Source organism: Phyllostomus discolor, chromosome 5 (genome assembly GCF_004126475.2).
Source record: "Phyllostomus discolor isolate MPI-MPIP mPhyDis1 chromosome 5, mPhyDis1.pri.v3, whole genome shotgun sequence".
Classification (NCBI taxonomy): domain Eukaryota; kingdom Metazoa; phylum Chordata; class Mammalia; order Chiroptera; family Phyllostomidae; genus Phyllostomus; species Phyllostomus discolor.
In genome coordinates, this window is record NC_040907.2 from 125,315,421 (window position 1) to 125,337,645 (window position 22,225).

The 22,225-nt window shown below is 45.7% G+C and overlaps 1 protein-coding gene and 1 pseudogene across 4 annotated transcripts in view; one reads left to right on the top strand and one right to left on the bottom strand.

Annotated features, from left to right (window-relative positions):
* The window catches only part of CDH23 (cadherin related 23), a 410,614-nt gene that overhangs the window by 373,367 nt on the left and 15,022 nt on the right, over positions 1 to 22,225 (bottom strand). The gene's annotated exons all lie outside the window — the stretch shown is intronic.
* Positions 18,638 to 19,200, top strand: LOC114497774 (annotated as a pseudogene).

Below are 22,225 nucleotides of genomic sequence, written 5' to 3' on the forward strand. Positions count from 1 at the left end.
CACGAAGAGCCTCAAAATGTGGACGCCTGTCTGGCCCACCCATTCCACTTCCACAGTGCGGGCTGCAGAAATCATCATGTCCGTGCACGGACACTAAGCCTCAGAAACGTTCACTGCTGTGTCATTTATGACAGCGGAATGGCCCAGACCCCCAACAGGTCACTGGTTCCACTGCAGGGCACCCACAGGAAGCCCACAGAGGCCCATGTGTGGATACACATGTGTGTGTGTGCTGGGGGGTGCTGCATGTACTGGACTGTTCTGTGAAACAGTGATTTTATCTGGTGAGGCTATAGATGATTTGATCTTCTACATACTTTCTGTATTTTCCAAATTTTCCATAACACATGCCCGTCATTTTTACAATCAGAGGCCTAGCCTATGCCCACCCCGCTGAAACACTGCCAGCCTGCGAACAGACAACTCTGATTTCTTTCCTATACTTTGCGGAGCCTCCCTGGAGGCAGCCGTGCCAGGTCAGAACACCGGAGGAACTGGGAAGGCCCTCGGTGGCCCTCTGGCTAGCTGCACCCTGTGCTCTCACTCAGTCCCTTCTAAGAACAGGGAGCTCCCTCCCTTGCAGACAGTGGGTCCACGGCCAGAGGCCCTGCCTCTCTGCCCTGAGAGCCCAGGATGCTACCTTCGCACACTGGGAGCAGGAGTTCTGACTGTGCCTACCACCAGCAGGATGTCTCCGTGTTCCATCTGTGGGGACCCACAAACAGCAGAATGGGCTACAACCAAGGCCTTTGAGGTAAGGCCCAGGTCAGAAACTCAGCCCTGTACTGAGGGCTCTCCTTTCCCTGGTGAGGACTAACAATTTAAGAGAACAATGTATATTGCCATGACCAGGTAGCTCAGTTGGCTGGAGCATTGTCCCGTACACTAAAGGCTGTGGGTTTGATTCCCAGTCAGGGTACATAGCTACGGTGCAGGTTCAATCCATGGCTGGGGTGCATGAGGGAGGCAACTGACTTTTTTTTTTCTCTCTTACATTGATATTTCTCTTTCAAAGGGAGAGATATTTCTCTCCCTTCTTCGCTCTCAAATCAATGAGCATATTCTTGGGTGAGGTTTTAAATTTTTTTTTTAATTAAAGCACAGTGTATATTCAAATGGTTATATACACAGACTGGGCCCTGTGAGCCCCTGCAGGCGATGTGTCCACAAGATGCCCACAGCCTAGCTGGGTCCTCCAGCCCAACCTTGGAGGGCCCCTCCTTCCCGTCTCTACACCTTTTGCCAGGCTGGAAGAAGCAGGCTCCTTGCAAAGCTCCTCCTCATCTGTAGGGGTTTGACCAAATGCTTCTGGACCAAAACAAAGATGGAGCCTGTTGCAGGCTGGTTTTCTGGACAGGGACTGGAAGGTGTGTTCCTTGTTGCTTCAGAGCAAAGCACACTCCCCTTTTCTGGGAAACCAGCCCCTTCTGGCCCCAACTCCTGGGGCAGGACCCTCACAGTCGCCATGTCCCACCTCTCCCTGCAGCCCAGTCGGAAGTGTGGGGGCAGAGGGTACACTACGCCTGGTGACAGCCCTGCCTCTCATCCCAGCAGGCAAGGGGCAAGACGGGACAGAGCCGGAGGGGAGGGAAGGGAAGGGGAGGACAGGAGGGGACATCTGAGCAGTGGCTCAGGTCCTCGGAGTGGGAGATTTTCACAGCAGGGCACCGCGATTTAGTCTGAACTATTATAAATTCCCATAAAATCGGACGCACTCAACTTTGAATAGAAATACAAAAATACACTGCAGAAATCAAATACAATTTGGGGATTATTCACCACCACTACACACAGAGAGGTTCATGCATGCAAGGAGGCACCTGCAGACGATACCATTAGGGCCGCTAATGGGCAAGCCACTGTCAGCCACCAATGGCCACGCTTCAGAGCCCACACTATGCAGGCTGCTGGGCGGAGAGACTGCTGTGATGGAAGGTCACTAAGAAGGCCCCTACCTGGAAGGGAGAAAAAGACCATCTCGAGGCCATTCTGTTCTTATGACCTCCTCTGGGTCCTTCCCTCAAGCTCCCATTGAGAGATGCCTGGGGGCGGGGTGGGGGGGGCGGGTGAGTGAGGCAGGGCTGGGAGGGGCACAACCTGAGACCCCAGGCGGTGTCACAGTGGCCCAGCATCCTCCACATGAGCCTGGTGTCTCTGAGTCCCCTCAACCTATAATTTTTAAAAAATCATTCAGCGGAAGATATATTTTGATTATTCTGTCTGGAAGTAATACTGGACACAGCAAATAACTACATAAAAGGGTGTGCAGCAGGATGAGTCTCCCTTCTCCACAAGCCCCACGCCTCCTTCCCAAAGGCCACCTGCGAGGTAGCATTCCTGAAGTTCTGTGTGCATGTGTAAGGGCACAGCACACAGGTACCTCCCCCTCTTTTAACAAAAATCTGAATGTTATTCATTCTGTCCTGCGCCTGGCGTTTTCACGTGACAGTGCATCCTGAAGACTGTTCTGTTTCCATGTACAGAGGGCAGCCTCGTTCTTCTCGACAACTGCGGAGTCTTCTACTATACGGGAAGACCGTGACTGATTTAACGAGTCCGCTGCTGATGGACACGTAGGTTGTTTTTAACCTTTTCCTTTGACAAAGCCACGGTGGATATCTTGTATTGCTATGTCTACATACATGTATGACTACATCTAGGAAGAGGACATTTTCATGTTTTTCTAGCTGTTGACACACTCCAAGGAGGATGCATCCAGTTGTGCTCCCCTTGGCAGTTAGGAAAGGCTGGTTTCCCCACGTCTTTGCAGCACTGGGCACTCACTCTTTTTTAACCTCCAAGAAAGGCAGCTGAGGCTTCCAATCCTCAGCCCCCGGCCAGAGCTCGGAGGAAAATGGGGTCGATCAAGGCCAGCTTTCTCCTGTCCCCCCGACTCACCAGCAAGGCCGTAGCTAATAGCACCTTGCCTAGTGCTCTGGGACAGTACTGAAATCTGCATCGTCCCCTCACTGGGGTCACCACCAGTCACCACAACCTGTGTTCTCCCTCTGTGCTTTGGCCAGCTTGTTCCCCACCCCCCACCCAATTGCAGCACACCTGGCTCCATCTTGAAGGCATAACACTAATGCCACTCCTTCCACGAAGCCATCCCGGTCCTTGCCAGAAGTGGGATCCTCATCTCCCCTCAACCCTCTTAGATTTTTGAAGGCAGCTATCCCAGCTGTGTGGGTTATTTAGGCATGCACACACCATCCTTTTCCTAAAAGATTCAGCTCCTTGCAAGCAAAGTCTGTTTTACCTCTTAGAGCCATTTGCCCACTTAACATCCCCTCCTAGATGTCTCTAACATTTCACCTATCTGGAAGTGTTCAGTTTCTTCGCCAAATAGGTTCCTGTTTTTGCCTTTCCCATCTTGGTAAATTTGCTTCCATGGATACATTATTTTGATTTATTCAGTTAATCAATATCCAATGCATCCAGTAAGTGGAACTTTCATCCTTACCCCTTGGGTCAGCATATTTCAGGCCCACTACCCCCTCTCAGCCTCAAACCTGCTGAGTTCATTCCCACCCCTTGGCCATCACTGTGGTCGATCAAATTGCAGGTCCTAACTCTTCACTCAAATAGGAATAGGCATCTACACCCCTGCTGGGGTCTTATGGTGGCCAGAGTATGATGTTCCGCCCTTTATGCTGGGCTCAGCCATGTGACTTGCTCTGACCAATGGATGCTCAGGCCAACCTTCACATTAGCAGAAGAATGACCCCTGTGCCCAGGGGTCTTGTCTTTTGAGCTCCTGTCTTTCAACCTGAGAAGAGCATGCCCTGGGCAGAGCCCAGAATTTAGGTCAGCTACCCCTGGCTGACCTAAATTTGCTAGCCCTCCAATTGACCCACAGACACAGGAGTGAGAGTGAATGATTATTGCAGTGGTAGGTAATGTGACTTTATCGAAACAACAAATGGCTGATGCTAATGCTCTGAAATCTATGTAACCATATAAGAAAGCACAGAGGGGATCCATGACATTAAATTTGGCAAAAATTTCTTGGATATAACAGACACCAAAAGCACACACAATAAAAAAAAGATAAATTGTACTTGGTTAAATGAAAAAGTTTTGTACATCCAAGAATATTATCAACAAAGTAGAAAAGCAACTCACAGGAAATATTTGCCTATCACATATCTGATAAGGAATTAATATCTAAAGTATACAAAGAACTCCTAAAACTCAACAGCAAAAAAAAGAGAAAGATTAAAAAATGGGCAAAGGATTTGAATAGACATTTCTCCAAAGAAGATATACAAATGGCCAAAAAGCATATGAAATCATGCTCAACATTATTAGTTATTAGAGAAATGCAAACCAAAATCACAATAAAATACCACTGCACACCCATTCGATGGCTCATATAAAAAGAAAACATAAAACGAACGCTGGCAAGGATGCGGAAAAATTGAGACTCTTGTGCATTGCTGGTGAGAATATAAAATAGTGCAGCCACTATGGGGAACGGTGTGGCGATTCCTCAAAAAATTGAGCATATAATTCCACATGAACCAGCAATTCCACTTCTGGTATACACACAAGGAACTGAAACCACAGACTCAATCACAGACACAGACGATAGTATGTGATGCCGGGGGAAGGGGGTGGGGGAGGCAGAAGAGGGTAAAGGGGGGATAAATGGTGATGGAAAGAGACTTGACCACACCATACAATACACAGGCGAGGTGTTATAGATCTATACACCTGAGACCTACAAAATTTTATTAACCTATTTCACCCCAATAAATTCAACAAAGAAATAAATAAAAATTTTAAATATATAAAAAAATGTAAAAATAAGAAAACAGACTTGAACAGATATTTGTACACCCAAGTTTAGAACAGCATTATTCAAAAGAGCCGAAAAGGTGGAAGTAGCCCAAATGTCCATTAGTGGATAAATGGATAAATGAAATATAGTATATACCCACAATGGAATATATTTTAGCTTTAAAAATGAAATTTTGACACATGCTGCAACATGAATGAACCTTGAAGACATTATGCTAAGGGAAATAAGCAAATCACAAAGGGACAAACACTGTGTGGTTCCATTTATATGAATTACCTGGAGTAACCAAATTTGTAGACAGAGAAAGCAGAACCGTGGTTGCCAGGAGGGGACGGGGAGTCAGAGTTTAATGGACACGGAGCTTCAGTTTGGGAAGGTGAGAGCGTTCTGGCAGCAGGTGGTGGTCACGGCGGCACAACAGTGTGAATGTGCTTAATGCCACTGAACTGCACACTTAAAATGGTGAAAAAAGTCAATTTTTATGTCTATTTCACTGCAATAAAAATGCTAAAAATGATTAAAACAGTAAGTTTTACATTTCATAAAGGTTGCCACTATCTATACATTTAAACTAATACAAAAATAAATAAAATAAAAGTCTACCATTCACCTCTGTTACTACCCAGAAGAAAATCACTAAGCCGTGTGTAAAGCGGGGCACACACACGACAGCAAGGGACAGCCCAGTCAGAATGGGACCGCCAGCTGGCAATCAGCCTGGCCACCACCTGGGCATGCAGTCCCCTCAGGCAGCACCCTGTAACCCCTCCCTGACACGCCGCAGCCGATAGTGCCCTCTCCAGGGGCTTTCCCTAAGCACCTGTCACTGCAGCTGGCCATCCTCACTTTGTTCTCCTCGTACCCTGTGCTCACCTTCCACGGCTCTGCACGCATTCTGTAGGCGAGCAGCCATCTTTGGTTGGTCGTCTCTCTCCCCACACCATTACTTTAAGTTATAGAGTGTTGGGAGAACCTGGACCCCTAGCCAGGGGCTGACCACGGGGAGAGGATCTGGCAGAGTGGGCTCCCTGTGAAGACCTTCTGTGCACATGTCTCAAGATCCCCCCACACTGCCTCACCTCATGCAAGAACTGGAACACGACAACAGAAAGAGACCTAAGTCAGACTACTCCATGTGGCTAATTTATTCATGAAACTCCTCTTTGGCACAGATGGTACAACTTTCTAGAGACCATTTGGAACAATAAAACCATAGCCTTAGAAATATTCACACCTGTTGACATAGCAATTCCACTGATAGGAATGTTTCCAAAAGCAATCAGCAGAACCATGGCACAAATACACGTTTTGAAGATGTTCAAAGCAGCGCTGTTTATGCCAGTAAAAGTAGGCAACTCAGCAACCAACAACAGAGGTTTACCTGAGTGAATTATGGTATATTCATATAGCAGAGTGCAGGGAAGCCAAGGAAAACCACATTTTTCAGAGAACATTTACTGGCAAGGAAAAATGTTTGTGACAAATTGTTAGATAGAAAATGCAAGCTACAAGACTATGTATAGTGTGTTCCCATGTTGGAAAAAAACATAAATTATATATGTATGTATCTTTATATGTATAAATCATATAGCAACACATCTATATACTTATTATATCTTTATAGAGAGATAACAGGTGATTTTCTTTTATTCTTACTGTTTTTCTGTACTTTCTTTTTTTAAAGATTTTACTTATTTATTTTTAGACAGAGGGGAAGGGTAGAAGAAAGAGAGGGAGAGAAACATCCATTAGCTGCCTCTTGTATGTTCCCCAACTAGGGACTGAACATGCAACCCAGGTATGTGCCCTGACTGGGAATCAAACTGGCAACCATTTGCTTTGTGGGACAATGCCCAACCAACTGGGCCACACTGGTCAGGGTTGTTTTTCTGTATTTTCTAAGCTAACAGCATTGGGTTACTAACAACATTTAAATGAAGTAGCAAATATCTCATTTAAAAACAAACTAGGCATCAGGACAGCATGGTCCCTAATAACAGGTAGACCTAGACATCAATGGAATAGAATTGAGAGTCCAGAAATCAAACCACAGCCCTTCAGCAAGGGTGCCGAGACCATTCAACTAGGAAAAGCCGGTCTTCACCTGATGCCCTGGGATAACTGGACAGCAATGTGCGAAAGAATGAGTCGGACCCTCCCTCACTCCATGTACAAAAATTAACTCAAAATGCATCGAAGACCTAAATGGAAGATCCAAAACTATCAAACTCTCAGAAGATAAATAGTTGTGAATCTCTGTGACTTTGGATTTGGCAATGTTTTCTAAGATATGACACCAGAGCACAAACAACAAAAGAAAAAACAGATAAAATAGACTTCAAAATGTTAAACTTTTGTGCTTCAGAGGATTCTATCAAGAAAGTAAAAAGACAACCCACAGAAATGGGAGTAAATATTTGCAAATCGTACATATGATAAGGGACTTGTCTAAAATATAAGAAGAGGGACCCAAAAAACCAGAATTTATTCATAAGATTGTGTATTTATTCTTACATGTTTAAATTTCAGTCACCTTCCAAGTACTCTCCATTTCATGCAATACACTTACTGAGATGTTTTTTCCACTGCTCAGGACAGTTTTTGAACTCACCGATTTTGATACCTTTTAGTGATTCTGCCATTTTTTGTTTCACCTCTTGCATATGGGCAATACATTACCCTTTGAGGACTTTTTTCATCCAGGAAAACAAACAAAAAGTTGCTCAAGGTGAGATCAGGTGAATAGGGAGGGTGGAGCATGGGGATCATGCTGTTTTAGGTCAAAAACTGCTGAATGCTCAGCATGGTGTGGGCAGGTACGTTGGTAAGTCACACATCGTAAAATGGGCAAATGCATTGAAAGAGTCTTCAAAAACATTCCTGAAGATGAATGCAGCCTCTCACAACAATGCCAGCTGGTACACTGATACAGATGGGTTCCTAGAACACCCACCTAGTGGGTGAAGCCTGTACTATGAGGGGTTTGCCCTCCAGAACATAATTCTGGATTTTGGGGGGGTCCTTTCTTGTATAAAGAACTCTCAAACTCAACAGAAAAAAGATAAATAATTAGATTTTTTAAATGGACAAAGGATCTGAACAGACATTTCTCCAAGGAACACGTACAAATGACCAATAAGCACATGAAAAAAAAATGCTCAACATCATTAGTCATCAGGAAAATGCAAATCAAAAACACAATGAGATGCCACTTCACACTCAGTAGTATAGTTATAATCAAGAAGACAGATAATAACAGTGTTGGAGAGAATGTAGAGAAATGAAACCCTGCTTCTACATTGCTGATGGGAATGTAAAACGGTGCAGCTAGTTTAAAATAGCCTGGCCGTTCCTCAAACAATTAAACAGAGTTACCCTATAACCCAGCAATTCCACTTCCAGGTACATATGCCTAACAGAAGACAGAGGCACACGTAGACACACTTCGCCTCCTCACACAACCATAGAAAGAATTACAAACAGATCTCAATAACCAATACCACCCAGAACTGAAATTGAGCTGTATGGAAGTCCAACAACCAAGGATTTAAAGAAGCCACATTCATCCAAAAGGGTAGTAGGGGAGGAATCACACAGCCAGGGCAGAGAGGATGCATCACAGCATGGAGGTGGCAGCAATGGTCCTCACATTCATGTATGTTTATAACAATTGGGAGGGATACCTTGGGAGCCAGTGAGCCCAGCCCCAGGCCAGACTGAACAGCCCAGGGTTCCAGAACCAGGAAGATAAACCCCCAGTACCTCTGGCTGTAAAAACCAGTGGGGGTTGGGGTGGAAGGAAAAACTGTTGGATTTTCATTGCATAAAGGGCCCAAATGGGGCTTAGAATGTTCCCCACAGCAGCAGCTGGGAGGAAGCCAATAGCTTATAGCAGGAGGGTGAGGTGACTGGAAGCAGGGCAAGTGCCTAGTAGGCCTCCAGAAGCCAGGCAGTAGCACTGACCCCTTTCCAAGGCCCTCTCCCCCAGAGAGTCACAAAGTGGTGAGGCAGGTTGCCTCACCCTGGCAATTAGCCAAGGCTCCGCCCCACACAGTTTACAAGTGCCTTTTCTACATAGGCCATGCTGCTAAGATGGAGTAAAGCAGCTCTACCTAATACACAGAAACAAACATAAGGAGGCTGCCAAATTGAGGAGGCAGAGAAATATGGCCTGAATGAAGGACTTGAACTAAACCCCAGAAAAAGAACTAAACAAAATGGAAATAGCCAACTTATCAGATACGGAGTTCAAAACACTGGTGATCAGGATGTTCAGAGAACTCACTAAGTACGGTAACAAAATAAAGGAAGAAATGAAGGATACACTAAGTGAAATGAAGAAAAATATACAAGTAACCAACAGTGAAGGAAAGGAAGCTGGGATTCAAATCAATGATTTTGGAAAAAAAGAAAGAAACATTCAACCAGAACAGAAAGAAGAAAAAAGAATTTAAAAAAAATGAGGATAGTATAAGACGACTCTGGAACATCTCTGAATGTGCCAACATCTCAATCATAGGGTGCCAGAAGGAGAAGAAGAAGAGCAAGAAATTGAAAATTTATTTGAAAAAATAATGAAAGAAAACTTCCCTAATTTGGTGAAGTAAATAGACATACAAGTCCAGGAAGCACAGAGAGTCCCAAACAAATTGGACCCAAAGAGACCCATAACAAGACACATCAAAATTAAATTGCCAAAAGTTAAAGAGAAAAGCTTAAAAGGAGCAAAAGAAAAGCACAGGGTTACCTACAAAGGAGTTCCCATAAGACCATCAGCTGATTTCTCAAAAGAAACCTTGCAGGCAAGAAGGGATTGGCAAGAAGTATCCAAAGTGATGGAAAGCAAGGGCCTACAGCCTAGGTTACTCTATCAAGCAAAGCTATCATTTAGAATGGAAGGGCAGGTAAAGTGCTTCCCAGACAAGGTAAAGCTAAAGAAGTTCATCATCACCAAGCCATTCTTACATTAAATGTTAAAGGGAATTATTTAAGAAGAAGAAAAAGATCAAAACTATGAACATTAAAATGACAACAAACTCACAACAATCAACAACTGAATTTAAAAAATAAAAACAAACTAAGCAAACAACCAGAACAGGAACAGAATCGTAGATATGGAGATCATATGGAGGGTGATCTGCTGGGAGGGGAAGGGGAGAACAGGGAGAAAAGTTTCAGGGATCAAGAAGCATAATTGGTAGGTACAGAATAGACAGGGGGAGGTTAAGAACAGTATAGGAAATTGAGAAGCCAAAGAACTTATATTCATGACCCATGGACATGAACTAAGGGGGGATTACTGGAGGGAAGGAGGTTACCAAGTGGAGGGGGGCAAAGGGGAAAAAATGGGACAACTGTAATAGCATAAGCAATGAAATACACTAAAAATATATGTCACACACAGAAACGTGTGCCTGAATGTTCACAGAAGTATTATTCTTAATAGCCAAAAGGTAGAAGGAACCCAAAAGTCCATCAACAGATGAATGGATAAACAAAATGTGGAACAGTAAGTCCTCACTTAACATAGTCAATATATTCTACAACTTTAAGCAAAACGTGTAACAGAACCAATTTTACCTTGGGCTAATTGATACAAACGAGTTAAGTTCCTGCCGCATCTCATCAATGTTATAGCCAAACGACATTGTATGAAATGGTGTTATTGGAGGACCTACTCTACATCCATACAATGGGATGTTATTCAAGCACAAAATGAAGTATTCATATGTGCTACAACACAGATGAGCCTTAAAAACTTCATGCCAAGTCAAAGAATCCAGCCCCAAAAGACCACACATTACATGACTGTATTTGTATGAAAAGTCCAGAACAGGCGAACGGATAGAGACAGACAGTACACTGGGGTTGCCTAGGACTGAGGGTGGGGGTTTCTTTCTGATGGGATGACAATGTTACAAAATACGGGGTAGAGATGGTCGCGTTTTTCTGTGAATATAGCCAGCCCTCCATGTCCATGGTTTCCTCATAACACAGCTTCAACTAACCGGTGAGAGAAACTAGTCTCAAAAAATGTCGCAGTTGCTGACACAGGCCACGCAGTCAGGCTAGGACGGCTGCACCTGGACTGGACGTGTACTGACATTCTTCCTTGCCGTTCCCTAGCAGCATCAAATGACAACTATTTCTATTGTACCTACGCTGTATTACATAGCACTTACATTGAGTTCTAAGTACTCTGGAGATGACCTAAAATGTGCAGGAGGCTGTGCATAGCTTATGGGAGGGACCCGGGCATCTGAGGATTTTCATTTCCTCAGGGGGGCCTGGAGCCATCCAGCCCCGACACTAAGGACGACGGTATATGCATAACCATTGAATTGTCACCTTAAATGGGTAAACTGTATCAAATGGGTGAATTACATCTCAATAAAGCTGTTTCTAAAAGTAAAAATAAAGTTATAAATAAATAAACAAAGCTAGTGTAGAAGCTGAAACTTCTCAAAACCACACTAGTTAACTGCCAAGTGCGAGTGCAGACGCTCCTGCTAGGCTCCCTGGGTCCCACCTCTCACCTCCCACCGGGGAGGCTGTGCAGCCTCTCCCAGCCACCTCCGCACACCCAGAGTCCACGCCCCACGGCCAGCCAAGCTGGCCAGCCGTGGCGGCTTGTTCACTGTACAGACAAGGGCTGCTTTCTCCATCTTAGACCTTCAGCCCAAGAATCAATGATGGAAATGAAGACCCCAGGTCCTGCACCTGTCCCCCCACTCACTTGCTGGTGGCCCTTCTGAAAGTCCTGGCCCTCCTCTGTGAAATCCATGGTAGACTTGGTTTTCCCTGGCATTCCTGGCTCTATTCTCCTCTGCTCCCCAGATGCTGACCCCCAACCCACGTCAAGACCATTGGCTCAGGGGCCATGCAGGTGGTCAAGGGAACTTGGGGCAAAGCTGAGGCCACTCTGAGTACCAGCGGGTCAATTACTACTTAACTTCCACAAGACAGAGGGGTGGGAGGGGGGCCAGGGCACCCTTCTTATTTCCCCTCTCTCACCAGACAGATGTAGGGGGTCACCTCTATTCAAGTCTTCATCCCCTTCTCCTTTTGCCCTCTCCACTCCTATTCCCTGCACCCTGAAACCTGCCCAGAAGGAGTCGAGAATGCTGGGCATCTTTCATTCTCCACAGAGATGGAGTTTCCCCTCTATGTCCTGAGGCAAAAGCCCTGACTCCAGGCAGCTGCCAGGAGAACATCTCTTTGCTGACTTTAACTCTGCAAAGGCTTCCTGGAAGTATGACTACAAATCTAGACACGCAGATGTCATGCCCATTTCACGGATTCACAGATGAGGAAACTAAGTGATCGCGGATCAATCTGATGCTGAAGATCGGCCAGGGGTCAGCAGCAGACTCCGGGCCCGTCACCTAAACAGAGCGTCTCCTTCTTGGCACAGGACCCTGGGTGGGGATGAAGGGAGGGGCACAGGGAGCCTTGCCTTCCACCCTCACCCCCTCCAGGCTCTCACAAACACCCCTTCAGCCTCTGCCTCTCCTCCTGGTCCTTAGATACAAATGTGCGTTCTTAGCCCACCAACAGCCATGAAAGAATCAGGTCTCTCCGGGTCTCAGCGTCCTTGTCTGCAAAATGCCACTCAGGACAGCATGGCTCCTGACTTCACCAGGGAAGGGCCCTATGGCCAGAGAGTCTTCTTCCCACCTGGCCATATGGGGCACACTTGTCAGGAAGAAACTCAAATGTCACCTTCCCTGAGGAGGCCTCCCAACTTCTAGGCAGAGCCGGTCCCTCTGTCCTCTGAGATCCTTAATATGTGACTCGTGCTGCTTTAAAGCACTTGACATGGAGCAGTGTGAGCTCTGGTTTACGGGACAGTTTTATGACTGCTGAAGGTTCCTCCCAGCCAGCCCAGAGACTGCACATAGTAGGTACACAGCCAGCAGCTGATGAATGAATGTTTGATCGAATAAACAGATGAGGCCCCTTATGGCTTGAACAGCCTGAGGCTGTGGGCCAGGAAAGGCCCAGGCCAGAGCCCCACCAGCTGGCAGGACAGATGTTTTAGGCCAAGTAGGGGGAGGGGATCCGCACGGTGAGGGGCCGTGTCCCCACCCCAGGGAACCAGGAGGAAGGGCAAGGCCAGGCTCCCTGAGGATAAACTGATCCTTCTCCCTGTGAACTGGGATAACTCCTTCCCAGGTTGCCTCTGACAGCAGCTTCCTCCCCACATCATTGTGTGAGATGCCGTTCAATTGTTTTTATGCTTATTAATGTCACAGCTCCTGAAAAAGAAAGAGGGAGCCAGCAAGGTCTAGTGGGGAAGTTGCTTAGGAGCCCCGACTAAGAGCTCAGTGAGGAACATGGTTCCCACCAGGCTCTCTCATCATGGGGCAGGAGAAAGGGATAATTCCACATGGGAACCATCAAGAGGTTGGACCAAGAGACATTTCGGCCAGGGGTCAGACATGGTTCAGACCCCTGACCAGCCTCAGTTTCCCTGCTGTACAAACTGAGAGAACAGTACCTACTTGGCTGGACGTTATGAGGATTAAAGGACAGTGTCCACAAGCTCGCCTAGCACATGGTGAAGATCCAACCGAGTCACACGTCCTCTGGCCCAGTCCCATTCTCAGACCCTGTCTCTTCTGCACAGTTCACAAAACACTACCCACAGGAGTAGCGACAGCAATGCCCTGTTATGCAGGTACGACACGTCACTGATGTCACACTCATCACAGTCCCCACCCTCCACACACTACCCCCACACCTGCTCTCGGAGGGCAGGCAAGGCGGGACCCCACACCACACTGTGCCCGGTGGTCTGAGAGCAAACCTGAGAGCTCCGTCCGCCCTGCCCGCCCGGCTTAGTGCCATCCGGCCTTTTAGGTCATTTGGAGGAGGGAATGTCACCCTGTTTTTCAGACAGTGAAACTGACTCTCAGAGAGGATAAAGTCATAACCCAAAAACCCTGAAGTGCTCAGACCTTCATACAACTGACTGAACTGGAAAATTGAAGTTTGGATGAGCCCCGAAGCTGCCACAGCCCTCGCTGCCTCCCCGATCCCACTCCCCAGCAAACGGGCCCACCTGCAGAGGCCAGGTGGCCCTCCTGGACCTGTCAGCTGGTTCTCTCTCCGCCTGTCCATCACTAACCTCTGTCCAGATGTGCTTCTCACCGGGGCCCACCCAACAAGGGCCTTCCTGCTCTGCCTTCCTTCTCTGGGGGCAAAGGACCTGCCTGGGTCCTGGGGCAGAGAGTGGCAGTGGCATCACATCTGACCCCAGCTGCAGTGTACAGTTGACCATTTGGTTGTCACCAAGCCCCTGCTCCACAGGGGCACAAAATGCACAGCAAGTTCCTCCTCCTTCCTCTACGGGTAGGTTGGCCATCACCTCCCCGAGGAAATCTCTGGTTTTACCAGCTGGCTTCCGCATGACCTCCTCCACCCGACTGTGCCCTTGACTGACAGACTCCCTCATGGGAGCACTCCGGATGCTGTGCGTGTACACACGCACACATGGGTAATACACGTCTCTCCCTTTCACAGGACTCTGAAATCTGCTAGAATTAGGGCCCTGGATTTTTCACATTGGGTGGCTCTGGAGCCTCACACAGGCATTGTTTAGCAGAGGAGGTATTCAAAAGCAGGTGTGGAAAATGTGAAAGAATACCTGGAAGGGAAAGGAGGAGGAAAAGACAGAGGGAAACCGGAGCACAGCTGCTTCTGCCAAAGAGAGACTACGGTAAGGGTGTTCCAAGGCCAGGCCCTCCCAAGAGTTTGGAAGGCTTTCCCCTCTGCCCCCTCACCCCATGCACAGAGCTTCCTGGGAAATGGGGTCAAGGGTAGGGAGCATGAGGCAGTGGGGGAGGCAGATGACCATACTCTTCCTCTCCTCTCTAGGCCTCCACTTTCCCATGGATGAGATGGGGATCCAGTCTCCCAAAGGCAGAGCATGCACCTGGAGAACTTCCGGGGGATGCTCTGGCCAGGAAAACCACTCACAGACGTTCAGGTGGCTGTGACGGAGGTGCCAAAGCTGCCAATGGGCCTGTGGAGGCCTTAAGGCCCCAGGAATCTAGCTCCTTACTCCAACCATCTTCCTTCCTCACACCAGGAACACTGAACGCCTGCACACCTGCACATAAATCTTGAGCTAGAAGAAACCTAGAGATGTTCAGCAGGTGGTCCACTCTGCAGACAGGGAAACCAAGGCCCAGGAAAGATGTGGGAAGGGTGTTAATGTGGAGGGTGTGCCTATTATGTGCTAGATTTTATAACTTTATAAGCCTTCACCACTGCCAGTGAGGGGCCTTACTGATCCATTCTGCAGATGAGGAAACAGGCTCAGGGAGAGTCCACGACTCGACAGGGGTCTCGCAGCAGGAAGTAATGGCAGCAGGATTGGAACCCAAGAGTCCCTGCCTCCAGCACCCACACTGTTTCTCTGGTGCCACATAGCAAGGACTGACCTGGAGACGGGAGCGCCAGAGCCAGGACACTCAACATGGGGGCTCTCTGGTGCCCCGTGCAGGGCCTCCCTTCTGTGTGCCAGGAGGCTGGCCACACGGCCCCACCTGCCCAACCCGGCGTGTGCAGTTCAGAGGATCACTGAATACCAGGGCGGGACAGGACAAGAGCTGGCTCTTCATTGGACTGCTAACCTTACAGCATCCTTCCTGACAGACCTTCAACCTGAACTTGCACACTTTAAATGGAAAGCTCACTCACACACAGGACACATTCCATCTTTTGGACAGCTTGGTTAATTAGGATGTCCTTCCTCTTAACAAATCAAAATCTCTCTTTTTAATCCTCACCTGAGGATATGCTTATTGATTTTAGAGAGAAAGGGGGAGAGAGAAGGAAATAGAGAGAAAATCAATGTGAGTGCCTCCTGTACATGCCCCAACCAGGGACCGAACCCATGACCGAGGCATGTGCCCCAATCGGGAATCGAGACCACAACCTTCTGGCGTGCGGGACAATGCTCCAGTCAACACAGCCCCCCGGCCAGGGCCAAAAATCTCTTTTAAAAGCACATAAGCGTCACCTGATTTCAGGTTCACTCTGTCCACATCTGCTTCCACTCAGCCCCTCTCACACACACACACACACACACACACACACACACACTTCCTCACCATCCTCTATTTCACCAGGCTCTTTTCATTTATTTTCTGATACTTCTTCTCTCCCCTCCCCAATAGCCACTTTCTAACCTTTACTAAGAAAAAAAATATTTTTTAAAAATACTTAATTTAAGAAAAAATATTTCATATCTATATGAGCAATACACAAATCATAATTCTTAAAAATAACAAATTGCAGGTCAGAGTAATCATAAGTAAATTGATATTGATAAATAAGCTTTTCTCCAGAGCAGTAGGTGGTTTATTTTAATCTAATGAGTTTTGTATTTTCCCAGCTTTCAGATTCCATGATGAAGGGCTGTCTGCAATAGAATTACGATGCTCTCCGAAAAATTGTAATTTAATGCCTCATTTTGTCAAGACTTTCTTGAAAATGAGATTTTTTCCTAGTGAAGAATTTCACTCAGCTCTTTCCCACATGCCCCCCCCCACAACCTCTCCAGGCATACAGGTTCTCCTCACGCCAGGCCTGGGGTGGGGGTAGAAGGTGGAGATAAGCCAGTCGGGGGCAGGCGGTAACCAGGAAAGGACCACGAAGGAGCATTCCTGGCAGCCACAGCCTCGCCGTGTGGCCAGCAGCGCCCACCGCCCCTTCTGTGCCTCACTGCTTCCTGCAAACAGGGAGGGAGGGACGGACACTACAAGGGCCTCTCTTTCAGGGCTCAGGGAAGCAGGATAAGCACCTGAGACCCCTACAGACAGGAAAGAAGACTAACCCACAGGCTGAGAGCAGCAGAAACCAGAGCTGGGGAAAAACAAACACAGCTATTGGTGGAGAAGCCTTTGGAGGGCGTCATTTGGTTGAATGTCCTCCAGGGACAGGGAGCCCACAGCCTCCTCAGCCAGGTGGTCACACTGTTAAGTGCACTACTGCCAGGCCGCTGGAAGGGCCTGTTGACAGAGGGGGTGCCAAGGAGCACTGAAAGGAGCAGAGCAGAACGTCCAGCAAGGCTGGACTCACGTCCTGACTGCCCATGGAGGAGTGTGAGCTTGCCTCAGCGACAGGACCCTCTCTGCCTCCTCTGAAATGGAGAGAATAACCTATGTCACAGGGCCGTTACCAAGATCAAACAAGGTAATGCAGGTAAAATACCTTGAATACAAGCTTGCGTACAGTACGCTCTCAGTAGTAAGTGTTACTATCAGTGGTATCATCATCTTCATCATCACCGTTACTGTGTGCATAGATTTTTCGACAGGCTGTGCAGAAACCAGAAGCTGGCCGCCTCTGGCAGGGGCACCTAGTGGCTGCAGGAGAGAGGGCGGAGAGGCAGTTCACTGCATTCCATTTCAAGCCTCTTGAATTTTCTGCATGTGTTATGTTACCTGCCCAAAAATAAATTTGAAAAAAATTGCCAAAAGGTGGTTTGGTATTTCAAAAAAGACAAAGAAAGACAAATCTCTTCTTTTAATGACCCCAAGCAGGCCTCCAGTAACTTCCACTCTGTCTGGGCTTCTGGTCTGCAGAGGCACACAGCCAACGCCGGCCCTTCGGAGCAAGCCCTCCGCTCACTCGGCACGCTGCCCTAGGCACAAGCCCCGGGCTGCAGGGAGTGCCGCGTCCAACAGAAGCCCGTCCCTGCAGCCGGGCAGGTGACCGGGACCCTCGGCCGCGCCATCCCTACCCCAGCTCTTCCAGGTGAGATCCTTCTGGTGGCACCATCTCTGCCCTCTCCCTCAAAGAGCTTTCCTCGTACCTGGATTAAGTTTCAAGTCCCTGCTTTTTAAAAAATGTTTATTGTTCTATTACAGTTGTCCCGATTTCCTGCTGTTGCTCTCCTCTGCCTTGAGCCCCCCCGCCTTGCCCACCTGCCCTGCTCCCACAGTCAGTCCCCACCCTGGTGTCCAGGTACATGGGTCATTTATACTTGCTCTTAGGTCCCCACTTTTGACTTTAAAATTTGCTGAGATGACCACTGAATGATACACATGCAAGTACATAGGGGGGAATGAACGGTTACACAGCTAACTGTGAAATGCAGCCCCAAATAAATATTTTGATAGATGGATGGTGAATACAGGAAATGCAACAGAACATAAACTGTAGAATCCTGGTGGTGCATTTATGGGTGTTCACTGTTCAAGACTTTCAACCTTTTTGCACGCTTGAAAATTTTTATGATAAAATGTTAGGAAAAATTAGGAGAATTAAAAATCACACAAAACTTCACAAGGCTTTTTACATCTGGGCGGCCTTCCAATGCCGTTTTCCTATGGGTTAGAGACTCTGAGTGGGGAAAACGAGGTGAAGGAAAAATAGACAAATCCACAGTCATAATGGCAGATGTCAGCACGCCTTTCTCAAAAACTGATGGAAAAGGCAGAAAATAAATCAGTGAGGATACCGGCATCTGACCAACATGATTTACATACCTACCCTCATTGACAAAACTGAACACTGCGTACAATAGCAGGATAAACACTCTCATGAGGCAACGGATAATACAAAAATCCACCATGCTGAGCCATAAAGTAACTCTCAAAACACTTCAAAGAATTGAAATCATTCAAAGTATATTCCTTGATTATAGCAGATTAAGCTCAAAAACAACCATGAAAAAAATGAGGAAATTCCCAAATTTTTGGAAATGAACAATGCACACACTCACACAAACACAAACATGTGAATCAGAGAAGAAACTACAACAGAAATTAAAAAGTATTTTCAGTCCCTTTCCAGCGGCGACGACCTCCCCACGACAGCATGCCTCTCGCTAAGGATCCCCTCCACCCCTGCCCGGGAGAGAAGAGGCACATGAGAAGCACCTGGTGCAGAGCCCTAATTCCCACTTCAAGGATGTGAAATGCCCAGGATGCTATACAATCACCACCGTCTTTGGCCATGCACAAACAGTAGTTTTGTGTGTTGGCTACTCTACTGTCCTCTGTCAGCCCACAGGAGGAAAACCACGGCTTCCAGAAGGATGCTCCTTCCAAAGCAGGCAGCACTAAAAGCACCTGAACGAGGCTGAGTAGAGAACTGCCCCAAAAAACACATTTTGGGTAACAAAGAGAAAATATTTTCAACCATACAATAATAAAAACATGACATCTAAATTTGTGACACAGTACAAATTTTGTGCTTACAGGAAAATCTATAGCCTTAAATTCAGATTTTAGAGAAGAAAAAAATCTTAAAAAGTATTTTAAGAAGTACAAGGTCTTTGCAGAAAGTATTCAGCCATGTAACATGAGAAACAGAGAGATTTACTGAAGAAGACACAATGTACAAGAAACATGGCACACAGAACAACGACACCTCAGTCCCCTTCAAAGTAGGCACCCGGGGATCTCGCATAATTCTCCCAGTCATCATCAGCTGCCCCATCATATTTTCCTGAATCTCACTGACATTCTGAAATCTCTTCCCTTTCAAAGGTAATTTTAGTTTTGGGAAAAGCCAGAAGTCACAGGGCACCAAATCTGGGCTGTAGGAGGCTGAGTCACCTGGGTGATGTGATGTTTCACAAAAAAAAACTCTGTATAAGATGTGACGCATGAGTGAGCACGTTGTCGTGGCGAAGCTGCCAATCACCAGTTGCCTATAGTTGTGGCCATTTCCATCATATTGCATCTCTCAACCAATGAGGGTCATTGAGATAATACTCCTTACTAATTGACTGGCCTAGAGGGGCATACTTCAGGAATACCACCTTCCCAATCAAAAAACATAGTAAACATGGTCTTGATCTTGCTGCAACTTTGCCACACCTCCCTTGGGCATGGAGAACCAGGCAGGCAACTTCCATTGGGATAACTGGGCCTTTGTTTCTAGATCACAGACATAGACCCACGATTCATCTCTGGTTATGATCTCCTTGAGGAAATCTGGTTCTTTGGTAGCGGTTTGAATCAAGTCATTAGCAACTGCAGGACGATGTTCCTTCTGCTATGGTAGCAGAAGCCACAGAATGAATTTTGCCACAACACCTTTTATGCCAAGATCCTGCATCAGAATCTTGGACACAGTAGTTTTTGGAATCCCCAGATCAGCTTCTAGTTCTCACACTGTCAATTGCCAATCTTTGTTGATTGCAGCCCATGCACATTCAACATTCTCAGGTGTTCTGCTTGTTGCAGGCCTTCCAGAATGTGGATCACTTTCAACAGATTCTCAACCATCTTTGAAGCATTTGTACCACACTTTTATTTGTACCACAGTCATTGCATTGTCCCCAAAAGCCTTCCGAATCACCTGAATAATTTCTGTGGAGGAATGTTCAAGCTTAACACAAAAATTGATACAGATTTGTTGCTCTATTTTCTCAGTCATTTTGAATGTGAGGGACATACAGTACACATGCTCACTCAACAGTGTCTACCGCCCCCACTGACTAGTACAGTGAAGTCGTCATTGTTCACACATATGCATTCCAGTCCATTCTCCTTGGCTAGCAAGTTACATCAATGATGTTGCACAAACCATTCTCATTATGTTAGCAATGGCTGGACTTTTTCTGGACAGACCTCATATATTAAATTCAAAGAAAGTAGAAGGCAATTTGAAAATTCCTAATAGAAGCAGAAATCAATGAAATAGAAAACAACATTAAATAGACAAAAATCAGTAAACTAAAAGATGGTTCTTTAAAAAGACTATCAAAAGTGTAAGTTCAGTGACCAGCAAGACAATGAACAGAATGAGAAGGCACTTATTGCCAATATCATGGAAAGTAGCACTGCAGATTCTACAGTGCCTAAAAATTATACAGGATGATAAAGGAGATATTGTGAATGTCTTTAGGTCAACTCATTTAAAGATTTATGTAAAATGAGTCCTCGAAAAATACCACTTAACCAAAACTAATATATAAACATAGAAATATAGTGCTATTTCTGCTAAAGAAATTGAAATTGTACTTTAAAATCTTCCTACTAAGAATATAAGCTCACATGACTTCTCAAGTGAACTCTCCTAAACATTTAGAAAAAACAGAAACCTTATCCAAACTCCCTTCAGAGAAAGAGAAGAAGGAATAGTATCCAACCTGCATTATGAGGCCAGCATAACTGGATGCTATAATCCAACAAGAATATCACAAGAAAGGCAAATCACAGATCCATCTCTTTCATGAACACAGATAAAAGAATCTTAAATAGCATATTAACAATTCACAATACCATGCAAAACATAGTAAAAAAAAAAAAAGCTGGTGCAGCTATTCCAATAGCAGACAAGGAATTATGAAAAGAATAATGCATCATGAGAAAGATTTATTCCAGGAACACAAGGTTGGTTAACTTTCTGAAAATCAATCAATGTAATTCACCACATGAACAGAGAAAAGAAGAAAAAGTACATGATCATTTCAACAGATGCAAAAATGCACTTGATAAAACTCCACACATATTTCCAATAAAAAAAAAACTTTTAGCAAAAAATAGAAGAGGCCATATATGAAAAACCCACAGCTAACATCATACTCAGTGACTAAAGGCTTCCTTAAGATCAGGAACAAAACCAGGATGCCCACTATTATTAATTCCATTAAACATTGTATTGAAAGTTCCAGCCGAAGTAATAAGCCAATTACAAATTGGAAAGAAGTAAAATTATTTCCATTCATCAATAACATAATCTTATATATAGAAAACAAGAAAGAGTCCATTTAAAAACTGTTAGATCTAGAAAATAAATTCAGCAAAGTGGCAGGATACAACACCAGCACCCCCAAAATAAGTTGTATATCTATGGCAATAAATAACCTGAAGAGAAAATTAAGAAAACAATTCCTTTTACAATAGTAGCAAAATGAACAAATATTTAGGAATAAATTTAACCAAGGAGGCAAATGACTTGAACACTGAAAACAAGTACAAAACATTGCTGAAAAAAAATGTAAAAAGACATTGATAAGTGTAAAGACATCTATGTTCATGAAATTGGAAGACTTGATATTGTTAAGATCCTACACTTAATGTTGTTAAAATACAATATCGCCAAAAGCAATCTATGGAGTTAATACAATCCCTGTCAAAGTGTCAATGGTACCCTGGCTGAGTGGCTCAGTTAGTTGGAACACCATCCCATACACCCCCCAAAAAAGTTGCGGGTTCAATTCCCGGTCAGAGCACATACCTAGGTTGCAGGTTTGATCCCCTATCAGGCTGCAAACAGGAGGGAACCGATTAATGTTTCTCCTTCACATCAATGTCTGTCTGTCTCTCTTTCCTCACCCCCCAAAATCAATAAAAACATACCCTCAGGTGAGGATTTTTAAAAAATGCCAATAGTGTTTTTCATAGAAATAGAAAAACCCATCATTAAATTTATATGGAATTTTAAGGTATC